We start from the raw sequence: 12,374 nt of genomic DNA, 5'->3' as shown, positions 1-12,374 counted from the left end.
GTAATTTCTAGGCCACACTTACGAACTTTCCTTTTTAAAAACGCTTTTTCTTTCTTTTATATCAAGCAACAAACATGGTTGCTTTTCAGATGCTGGCTGATACTGCTCCCTACATATTAAGTGACTCTCTTCCTACTTATGGTGACTTTATTAATGATCAGACTTAAGGCTTGAATAATAACCTTCAGTTTACCCTGTAAATATTAGCGGAAGAGATTTTAAAATTTCCACTTTTTATTAAGCTTAAAATTTACTTTTAAACAGCATTCTTTTTGACTAGTGCTTATTTGCATACACAGAGAGATTATGGGAGGTCTTAGTAACTATTTTTACTAGAATCAATTGCTTAACATTTTGGCTTCTCATTTAACTGAAATTATATGAGACCTTGATTATATTTTAAAAAGCTAATTTATTAAGTAATTAAAGTAGGCATCTTTATTGAAAAAGCAAACTTAGATATTTGACCTATGAAGTATAAATGCCATCCCACCCCCCCAGCCTATCTGAACTGCAGGCTGCCAGGGCTTTTTGTCTTTAAAATTTCACTGCTGAATGATCTGGCTTTACTTAAGAAATATTTAGCAACTTTGCCTGCCCTCCCTTAGAGGTTAAAACTTTCACAACATTTAAAATATATGTATATAAATGAAATATATTTATTAATTTTTATTTGATAAAGATTTCCACGTGATTTCAAATATATTAGATCAGCCTAATTTAGTTTAAAAATATTTCTTTTAAGAAGAGAGAATTAGAATCACTTCAGGCCCTTGGAATGCTCCAAAAGTCATCTCTCGATTAGTCTTGAAATTTAACTTGGAAAGATTATCAAATACATATATATATCTAACCTAAATATTATGTTATATACTTTTAAAATTATTCTGATAGATATTAATTAAATTTAAACTGGTTTTTATATTAAAAATTTGGTTGAGACCACAGAATTAATCCTCTTTATTAATTAGACCATATAAAATATTATACCTTAGGTTGAAATTTTGCCACACATAAAGATTATAATATATTATGAAATACTAATTTCTCTAGAGAAAATACAAGAATTTCTCAAAAATAACTTTTTATACTTCATGCATTTTAATAATACAACTATATGATTTTTCCCAACTTAATTTGAACTTTAAACAATTAGAAGCCTTAAATTTTAGCTGGTAAGTTAAATACTGAGCATTTCTTAGATTAATAATAACTTTACATTTTTTAAAAATACAAGACATTTAATTAATAGATTCAATTCTATACTAGATTTTTCATATGAGGCAAACTCAGATTAACATTTCAGTATTTTGTTATTTCAAAATATCTAGATATTTAATAAATTTTATTATTTAATTCAGAAAACTCCAAAGTTTTAAGTTGCCAATGGCTTTGGAAGCAAGCCTGGTCTATTTAAATGTAAAATTGCCACATTCTTTCTTTAGAAGTTGCTGCCCATGGGAAACTAGCCCCTCAATTAACAAAGGGCACAGCCAGTCTTCCCCGCCAGGCTACTGGACCCCTATGTTAACGTAAAAAACCCATTGAAACCTGTAAAGAATTTTTGTGAGTTTATTTGAGCCAAACTGTCGACATATGCTGGGAAGCAGAACCTCAACAAATTGAGATAGTGCTCCAGAGAATGGCGGGGTTACATTTGTATTTATACATTTCAATCAAAGGAGGAACATAGGTGGGTTACATGAAATTCATTGGTGATAGATTAAGGAGGAGGGATAAAGCAAAGCAGAAAAACCCCTGGAATTGGATAAAAAGTAAAATGATGGACACATACTTAGGTGGGTGCAGGAACAATTAACATCATGATGAAGGAATTTGTGGTATCTGTCCTGGGACCCAGCACACCTGGTTGTGCCCTAGGGGCTCCAGATACAGGGAAGTCACAAGTTACCCAGACATTTCAAGGGTATGTTATCATAGATGCAAAAAGACAGGTAGGCTCAGTTAAGGTAAAGGTTGACCTTGTCAGTGAAGATACTGGCCTAGGACGTAACTGCCCACCATAACTGCTTTTAGTTAAAGTTTAATTTCAGACCATCCTTTGTGGTTACTTTAGGTCTCTGAGTTTGCAAAACTGCCATGCAGGCCTCTCCTGAGCTTGTCAGGTCAGCATGTGGCCCCTTTTGTCCACACCTACTATCTATAATTGTCACTGAAAAGCTCCACCACAAATCCTTCATCTTAGATACACCTATTTTATCCATGTTTCAATAATTTTGAGATTTTAAAGCCAATTATTATTATCCAAGTTATTTTCTTTGGCAAATTCTGTAACAGAGATAACTTATTGACTTTTAGTGGCCTTAAGGTTAACTTTGGAATATGGTTCATTGTTACTTAAAAACTACCATTTAGGAAGCCGGAAGATGGCTGCCAATGGGAAGGCAGACTGCAAGATAGTGTGTGAGTGAGAGAACAAAAAGAGAGGGTATGGACTTATGGAGAGTGTAAATTTGCGGGTGAGTGATAGCTATACTCTAGGGGACTGTTGGAGACTGCTAGACCGGGCTCGCCTAACCGGGCAGCCTCCACTGCTGCTGAAATCACTCCCAGAGCAGCCAGCTCTTCCAAGTAGACCATGCCATCTTGAAGGGGAGAGTGGCTGTTATCGGAAGCGTATACATCCAGGGATCCTGCAACCACAGCACCCAGGGACCAGCTACGAACCCAGGAAACCAGGATCTCAAGCAGCGCAAATATGTGGACTCGAACAAGCCCTGCTCCTCCTCACAAAAAGGTCAGATTTCACATAGGGAAAGGTGAGGACTGCAATCCAGGTTGGAGAGAGGAATGCATGTAGGGGAAGTCTGCGCCCCACAAAGCCCGCGGCCTTTGGGGCCAGGTGATCCGTAAGTGTGGAAGGGGATCCACAGGGCTGCTGGCAGAAGGGAGATCTAAAAACTATCCCATAGCTGGATTGGGCGCAAAAAGGCAGCCTCGGATTTTACCAGTGCGCCGGCTGCTTAGTGCCAGGGGAAAAAGGATGTGCAGAAGAGATGTTTGGAGAATTGTGTGCAGAGCTGGACGGAGAGAAAGAGCTACATAACCAGACACCCAGAGAAGAGAGATCATGGGGAGACAAAGAAATAGCCCACAAACAAAAGAAAAGGAGGCATCACCAGAAAAGGAAGTAAACAAAAAAGAGGCAAGCAATATGTCAGAGAAAGAATGCAGAGAAATGGTCATAAGGTGGCTGAAAAGAATGGAAGACAAATTCAACAATATGTGTAAGAACCAAGAGGAAATGAAGAAGAACCAAGAAGAAATGAAAAATGACATCACTGCTATAAAGAACTCAATAGAAAGCATCAACAGTAGACTAGAAGAAGCAGAGGACTGCCATCAGTGAGCTAGAAGACAAGGTAGGAAAAAATACCCAAGCACAGCAACATCTAGGAAAAAAAAATACTTAAAAAACAGGAGGAGAGCCTAAGGAAACTTTGGGACAACATGAAATGAAACAACATCCACATAATAGGGGTGCCAGAAGGAGAGGAAACTGAGCAAGGAAGAGAAACATGTTTGAAGAAATAATGACAGAAAACTTCCCTGATATAGGAAAGAAAACACACAAATCCAAGAAGCTCACAGGTCCCAAACAAAATGAACCCCAAAAGACCGACACCAAGGCACATTATAATTAAATTGGCAAACACCAACGACAAAGTAAGAATCTTAAAAGTGGCCAGAGACAGAAAGTTATCTACAAAGAATCCCCCATCAGACTAGTGACTGATTTCTCAACAGAAACACATCAGGCAAGAAGGGAATGGAATGAAATATACAAAGTCATGCAAAGGAAGGGTCGGAATCCGAGAATACTATACCCAGCAAGGCTATCAATCAAAGTTGAGGGTGAAATCAGGAGCTTCACAGACAAAAAAAGACTATGGGAGTTTATTACCACCAAACCAGCAACGCAAGAAAATGCTAAAGGGTCTGCTGTAAAAAGAAGAAATAGGAAAAGAAGAAGGAACACAGGCGTAAAGAATAAAAATGGCAACAAACAAATACCTATCAATAATAACTTTAAATGTTAATGGATTAAATGCCCCAATCAAAAGACATAGGGTAGCTGAGTGGATGAGAAAATATGACCCATATATCGGCTGTCTACAGGAAACCCACCTCAGAAAAAAGGACTCACACAGACTGATGGTGAAGGGATGGGAAAAGATTTTTCAGGCGAATGGAAATGAAAAAAAAGCTGGGGTAGCAATACTTATATATGACAAATTAGATCTCAAAGTGAAGGACATAACAAGGGATAAGGAAGGCCACTTCATAATACTAAAGGGAGCAATATAACAAGAAAATATAACTCTGGTAAACATATACGCACCCAATACAGGATAACCCAAATACATAAAAAAAACTTCTGGAGGATATCAAGTAAGAGAGTGATAGCAATACAGTCATAGTAGGGGACTTTAATACCCCACTATCACCATTGGACAAATCCTCTAAACAAAAAAAATCAGCAAAGAAACATCAATCCTAAATGATGCACTAGATCAGATGGAATTAATTGACATCTTCAGAACATTTCACCCCAAAGCCACAGAATATACATTCTTCTCAAGTTCACATGGGTCATTTGAAAGATAGACCATATATTGGGTCACTGGAAAGTCTCTTCAAATTCAAGAAGAGAGAAATCATATCAAACATCATCTCAAATCACAATGGCATAAAATTAGAAATCAACTACAATAAAAACAATTTAAAAACCCTCAAACAACAGGAGGCTAAATAGCATGCTATTAAACTATGACTGGGTTACCAGAGAGATCAAAGAAGAAATAAAAAGCATCATGGCAACAAACGACAATGAAAACACAACAAACCAAAATCTACGGGACACAATGAAAGCAGTCTTGAGAGGGAAGTTCATAGCTCTACAGGCCTGCCTCAAAAAACAAGAAACAATGGTAATAAATTATCCAACCCTACAACTCAAAGACTTAGAAAGAGCAACAAGAAAAGCCCAGTGTAAGGAGAAGGAAGGAAATAATAAAGATCAGAGTGGAGATAAACGACATAGAGACTAAAAAAAACAATACAAAAGATCAACAAACCAAGAGCTGGTTATTTGAAAGGATAAACAAGATTGATGAACCTCTAGCCAGGCTCACCAAGAAGCAGAGAGAGGACCCAAATAAACAAAATCAGAAAGGAAAGAGGTGAAATAACAACCAATCCCACAGAAATACAAACAATTATGAAAAAATACTATGAACAACTCTATTCCAACAAAATTCTATGGACAACCTAGATGAAATGGACATATTCTTAGAAAACTACAAGCTCCCAAAACTCAACCAAGAAGAGTCAAAAAACCTGAATAGGTCGATAACTACCGAAGAAATTGAAACAGCGATCAAAAAATCTTCCAGCAAACAAAAGCCCTGGTCCGGGTGGCTTTACAGGGGAGTTCTACCAAGCATTCAAAGAACTAAAACCTATCCTCCTCAGACTATTCCAAAAAATTCAAGAGCAACACACATTTCCAGGCTCTTTCTATGAAGCCAGCATTACCCTAATCCCAAAACCAGACAAAGATACCACAAATAAAGAGAACTACAGGCCAATACCCTTGATGAACATAGATGCTAATATCCTCAATGAAATCCAAGCAAATCGGGTTGAGCAATACATTAGAAAGATCATACACCATGACCAAGTCGGATTTATTCCAGGAAGGCAAAGATGATTCACTATCCGAAAATCAATAAATGTGATACATCACATAAACAAACTGAAAGACAAAAATCACATAAACATATCAATCGATGCAGAAAAAGCATTTGACAAAATCCAACACCCTTTCTTGATAAAAACTCTCAGCAAAGTGGGAATAGAGAGATCATACCTCAACATAATAAAAACCCTATATGACAAACCTACAGCCAATATCATACTCAATGGGCAAAAACTAAATCCATTTCCCCTAAGAATAGGAAAAACACAAGGATGCCCACTTTCACTACTCCTGTTCGACACAGTACTAGAAGTACTAGCCATAGCGATCAGACAAGAAGAAAAAATGAAAGGCATCCAAATTGGGAAAGAAGAAGTAAAACTGTCCTTATTTGCAGATGACATGATATTATACATAGAAAAGCCCAAAGACTAAACCAAAAAACTACTAGACCTAATCAATGAATTTGGCAATGTAGCAGGATACAAAAATAACACCCAGAATTCTATGGCCTTTTTATACACCAATAATGAACTCACAGAAAGGGAAATGAAAAAAAAAAAAAAATCCCATTTACCATTGCACCAAAAAAATTAAGATACCTAGGAATAAACTTAACCAGGGACGTAAAAGACCTATACTCGGAAAATTACAGGACATTGAAAAAAGAGATAGAGGAAGACATAAACAAATGGAAGAACATACTATGTTCATGAATTGGTAGAATCAACATCATTAAAATATCCATACTACCTAAAGCAATCTATAGTTTCAATGCAATACCTATTAAAATACCAATGACATATTTCAAAGATCTAGAACAAACTCTCCAAAAATTCATCTGGAATAAAATAAGACCCCGAATAACCACAGCTATTCTGAGAAAGAACAACCAAGTTGGAGGGATCACAATACCAGACATCAAACTATATTACCAAGCCACAGTTCTCAAAACTGCCTGGTACTGGCACAAGAACAGACATATAGACCAATGGAACAGAATAGAGGACCCAGAAATTGACCCAAGCCATTATACTCAAAAGTGATTGCTGAATTCCCACTCAGCACTGGGGACTCTTTGGTCCTAGCACAGGCCTAGGCACCTACTGGGAGGGAGATCCAGTACTGAAAAGATTGGTTCTAGATAGGTCTGTAAAATAAACATTTGGCAAATGAATGAACAAAAAGCAAAGAAACATTGATAGAGAAGATGTTCCACTCTGCTGACTTAAAGTTTGCTTTCAAAAGGAGGTTTGAAGCTTCCTGCTGTTTTTTTTTAGAGTCTTTGCATTTTTATAAAGCAGGACCACTGAAGTCTAATGGGAGAAAGACAAGAAAGTGCTGGGCATTCAGAATCATGGGCAGTGGGAATATTGGGGAACCTCAGACCAGTCACTTCATCTCCCTGAACAGGTTTCAATCTGCAAAATAACTAATGTGTGTGTTTTAAAAAATATTTTTATGTATTAAATGCATTCGGGTGACATTGGTCAACATGAACATATAGGTTTCAGGTGTGGGGTTCTATGTTACTGGATCTGTGTATTACACCGTGTACCCAACGCAGGAAGCAACACCAGGCTGGTGAACAGGAGATGAGGTGTGAAGGCGCATCATGGGTCAACTGGCCACCAGAGGCCAAAGGGCTGGCCTGTGAAGGACTAGGGACAGGAGCAACATCCTGGTGTGAACCTGGTCTGCAGTCAGAACCCTCTCCTCCCTGAGGCAGGTCACAAAGCAGCTACTGCATTTCTGAACAAGAAATTGAGACACGGGTTTTGACAAAAAAAAATTAAGATATTTTAAAAATTCATGAATCTATGTGGGATGTCGTAAAGTGGATTAAGATATCATATGTATGTACATGTTAATGAATCAGGTTTATTACAAATATGAAATCAGAAAAGAGCTCTTTGCTCAGGAATTCATTCATCAAGTGTGTGCTGTCTACCTGGGTCTCGGGGGCAGGGACTTCACAGGTCACCTTTCAGGTGCTGAGAGGGGCTGAGGGACAGACAGGTGAACAAGAACCAAGGCAACACTTTATTTCAGGAGATAGAAAGAGCCACAAAGAAAACAGACTTAGCTTATTATGACTAGGGAACCACAGGGACACAAAGGATTTCTGTTGGTGCCCTGACCAATGACCTTAAACACAGTGGTTCACAGGACAAAGTGTGGGATCCCAGGTGCTGTGGGTCAGAAACCCGAGGAGGTTCATTGGGTTGCCCTCCTCCCAGGAGGCCTTGGGGGGGCCTGCTCATGGGGAGGTGGCAGAATCCATTCCTTATGGGACAGTTCCCTTCTGTGTCCCTGCCAAAGCCACTCCCAGCTTCCTGGGCGCTCCCAAAAATGTTGGCCTTTGATCCCTTCCTCCAGCCTCAAAGCCAGCAACTCAAGTGGAGTCCCTCCCTGGCTTCTCTGACCCGCCCTCCCACCCAGTTTTCACTGTCAAGAACACCTGGTTACAGAGGGTCAGGACCTCGGGGAGAGCCACACCTCCTGTGCTTTCTGTAGAGGGCCTGGGGTGTGTTGGTGTCAATAAATGTTTATGCCCTGATTTTAAACAACACAAGAAAATTTGAGAGGTTGGCCCACATGGCTGACCTGGCAGGGTTGCTAGGTTACCTCTATGACCTGTCTTACCATTCTGACCTCTGTTAGTACTGTGACCTATTGCCTGGTGTACCCCCTAGGGCTGGGTGGGGGCTCCCCAGCAGGGTGACTCCCCAGCAGGCTCAGGGAAGGGTTCCCCAAAATATTTAAACTGAGTAGTGGCTTTTGAGACAGAGCTGGCCCCATAGAGAGCTGGGGAAGCCACCCCAAAAGGAGAGGCAGTGCCCCAGAGCAAGGACAGCCAGGCTGGATGGGAACAGCAGATGGTGGGGGGGGGGGGGGGCACATAGGGGACCCTAGTGTGGATTGAAAATGCTGTCACAGCATGAAGGCTTTTAGGCACCAGAATAGGGGGATCTGATTTATATTTTTTAAAGATCACTCGGTGATTTGACATTTGAAATGATATTTGACATGTGTCCTGAGAGCCCGGGTGGATTTGGGCAGATGAAGATGGTGAGATGTGCTTCAGGTACAGACAGTGGACACGGCCTGGAGGCAGGACAGATGAACACTGGGGACCAGAGCACATGCCTTTCAGAGCTTGTGAGTGATGGGACACGGCAGGGAAACAGAAGACCCTGCATGGAGGGGTCAGGGCAGGGGGAAGGGGTCCTTCCATGGAGAGGGCAGGGTAGGGGAGGCAGTGAACCCTCCATGGAGGGGGCAGGGCAGGGAGGAGAGGGGACCTTCCATGGAGGCTGCAGGGCAGTGGGGGCAGGGAACCCTGCATGGAGGGGACAGGCAGGGAGGAGAGGGGACCCTCCATGGAGGGGACAAGGCTGGGAGGAGAGGGGACCCTCCATGGAGGGGACAAGGCTGGGAGGAGAGGGGACCCTCCATGGAGGGGACAAGGCTGGGAGGAGAGGGGACTCTCCATGGAGGGTACAGGGCAGGGATGAAAGGGGACCCTCCATGGAAGACGTGGGTCAGGGAGGAGAAGGGACCCTCCATAAAAGGGGGACCATAGGGGGATGGGAACCCTCCATGGAGGGGACAGGTATGGAGGAGAGGGGACCCTCCACGGAGGAGAAGGGCAGGGAGGAGATGGGACCCTCCATGGAGGGTGCAGGGCAGTGGGGGCAGGGAATCTTCCATGGAGGGGGAGGCAGGCAGGGACGAGAGGGGAGCCTCCATGGAGGGGACAAGGCTGGGAGGAGAGGGGACCCTCCATGGAGGGGACAAGGCTAGGAGGAGAGGGGACCCTCCATGGAGGGGGACAAGCAGGGATGAGAGGGAAGCCTCCATGGAGGGGATGGGTCAGGGAGGAGAAGGAACCATCCATGAAGGGGGGACCATAGGGCGATGGGAATCCTCCATGGAGGGGACAGGTAAGGAGGAGTGGGAACCCCCCATGGAGGACACGGGTCAGGGAGGAGAGGGGACCCTCCATGGAGAGCACAAGTCGGGGAGGAGAGAGGACCCTCCATGGAGGGGGGACTGTAGAGGGATGAGAACCCTCCATGGAGGGGACAGGTAGGAAGGAGAGGGGACCCTCCATGGAGGGTGCAGGGTAGTGGGGGCAGGGAAGCCTCCATGGAGGGGACAGGCAGGGAGGAGAGGGGACCCTCCATGGAGGGAACAGGCCGGAAGGAGAGGGGACCCTCCATGGAGGGGACAAGGCTTGGAGTAGAGGGGACCCTCGATGGAGGGGAAAAGGCTGGGAGGAGAGGGGACCCTCCATTGAGGGGACAAGGCTGGGAGGAGAGGGGACACTCCATGGAGGGGACAGGGCAGGGAGGAGAGGGGACCCTCCATGGAGGGGACAAGGCTGGGAGGAGAGGGGACCCTCCATTGAGGGGACAAGGCAGGGAGGAAAGGGGACACTCCATGGAGGGGACAAGGATGGGAGGAGAGGGGAACTTCCATGGAGGGGACAAGGCTGGGAGGAGATGGGACCCTCCATGGAGGGGACAAGGCTGGGAGGAGAGGGGAACCTCCATGGACGGGACAAGGCAGGGAGGAGAGGGGACCCTCCATGGAGGGGACAAGGCAGGGAGGAGGGGGGACCCTCCATGGAGGGGGACAGGGCAGGGAGGAGAGGGGACACTCCATGGAGGGGACAAGGCAGGTAGGAGAGGGGACCCTCCATGGAGGGAACAGGCAGGAAGGAGAGGGGACCCTCCATGGAGGGGACAAGGCTTGGAGTAGAGGGGACACTCCATGGAGGGGACAAGGCTGGGAGGAGAGGGGACACTCCATGGAGGGGACAAGGCTGGGAGGAGAGGGGACACTCCATGGAGGGGACAAGGCTGGGAGGAGAGGGGACACTCCATGGAGGGGACAGGGCAGGGAGGAGAGGGGACCCTCCATGGAGGGGACAAGGCAGGGAGAGAGGGGACACTCCATGGAGGGGACAAGGCAGGGAGGAGATGGGACCCTCCATGGAGGGGACAAGGCAGGGAGGAGAGGAGACCCTCCATGGAGGGGAAAAGGCAGGGAGGAGAGGGGAACTTCCATGGAGGGGACAAGGCTGGGAGGAGATGGGACCCTCCATGGAGGGGACAAGGCAGGGAGGAGAGGGGACCCTCCATGGAGGGGAAAAGGCAGGGAGGAGAGGGGAACCTCCATGGACGGGACAAGGCAGGGAGGAGAGGGGACCCTCCATGGAGGCGACAGGGCAGGGAGGAGGGGGGACCCTCCATGGAGGGGGACAGGGCAGGGAGGAGAGGGGAATTTCCATGGAGGGGACAAGGCTGGGAGGAGATGGGACCCTCCATGGAGGGGACAAGGCAGGGAGGAGAGGGGACCCTCCATTGAGGGGACAAGGCTGGGAGGAGATGGGACCCTCCATGGAGGGGACAAGGCAGGGAGGAGAGGGGACCCTCCATGGAGGGGAAAAGGCAGGGAGGAGAGGGGAACCTCCATGGACGGGACAAGGCAGGGAGGAGAGGGGACCCTCCATGGAGGCGACAGGGCAGGGAGGAGGGGGGACCCTCCATGGAGGGGGACAGGGCAGGGAGGAGAGGGGAACTTCCATGGAGGGGACAAGGCTGGGAGGAGATGGGACCCTCCATGGAGGGGACAGGGCAGGGAGGAGAGGGGACCCTCCATGGAGGGGACAAGGCTGGGAGGAGATGGGACCCTCCATGGAGGGGACAAGGCAGGGAGGAGAGGGGACCCTCCATGGAGGGGAAAAGGCAGGGAGGAGAGGGGAACCTCCATGGACGGGACAAGGCAGGGAGGAGAGGGGACCCTCCATGGAGGCGACAGGGCAGGGAGGAGGGGGGACCCTCCATGGAGGGGACAGGGCAGGGAGGAGAGGGGACCCTCCATGGAGGGGACAGGGCAGGGAGGAGAGGGGACCCTCCATGGAGGAGACAGGGCAGGGAGGAGAGGGGACCCTCCATGGAGGGGACAGGGCAGGGAGGACAGGGAAACCTCCATGGAGGGGACAAGGCAGGGAGGAGGGGGGACCCTCCATGGAGGAGACAGGGCAGGGAGGAGAGGGAACCCTGCATGGAGGGGACAGGGCAGGGAGGAGAGGGGACACTACATGGAGGGGACAGGGCAGGGAGGAGAGGGAACCCTGCATGGAGGGGACAGGGCAGGGAGGAGAGGGGACCCTCCATGGAGGGGACAGGGCAGGGAGGAGAGGGAACCCTGCATGGAGGGGACAGGGCAGGGAGGAGAGGGAACCCTGCATGGAGGGGACAGGGCAGGGAGGAGAGGGGACCCTCCATGGAGGGGACAGGGCAGGGAGGCGAGGGGACACTACATGGAGGGTGGAGGGCAGGAGACAGGGAAACCTTCATGGAGGGGGCAGGGCATGGGGACAGGGAACCCTGTATGGAGAGGATAGGACAGGGGGACAGGGAAACGTTCATGGAGGGGCAGGGCAGGGGGACAGGGAACCCTCCTGGGAAGGGGCAGTGCAAGAGGACAGGAAACCCTACAGGCAGGGGGCATAACAGTGTGGACAGGGAACCCTTCAGAAAGGAGTTCGAGCTGGGGACAGGGAACTGCACATGGAGGGAAGGAATAGTGAATACAGGAAACCCTCCATGCAGTGGGGAGGGCAGGAGTAAAGGGAACC

This window comes from Myotis yumanensis, unplaced genomic scaffold (genome assembly GCF_028538775.1).
Source record: "Myotis yumanensis isolate MYYU_CA2020_CCGP unplaced genomic scaffold, mMyoYum1.0.hap1 SCAF_21, whole genome shotgun sequence".
Classification (NCBI taxonomy): domain Eukaryota; kingdom Metazoa; phylum Chordata; class Mammalia; order Chiroptera; family Vespertilionidae; genus Myotis; species Myotis yumanensis.
Note: the sequence above shows the minus strand (reverse complement) of the source record.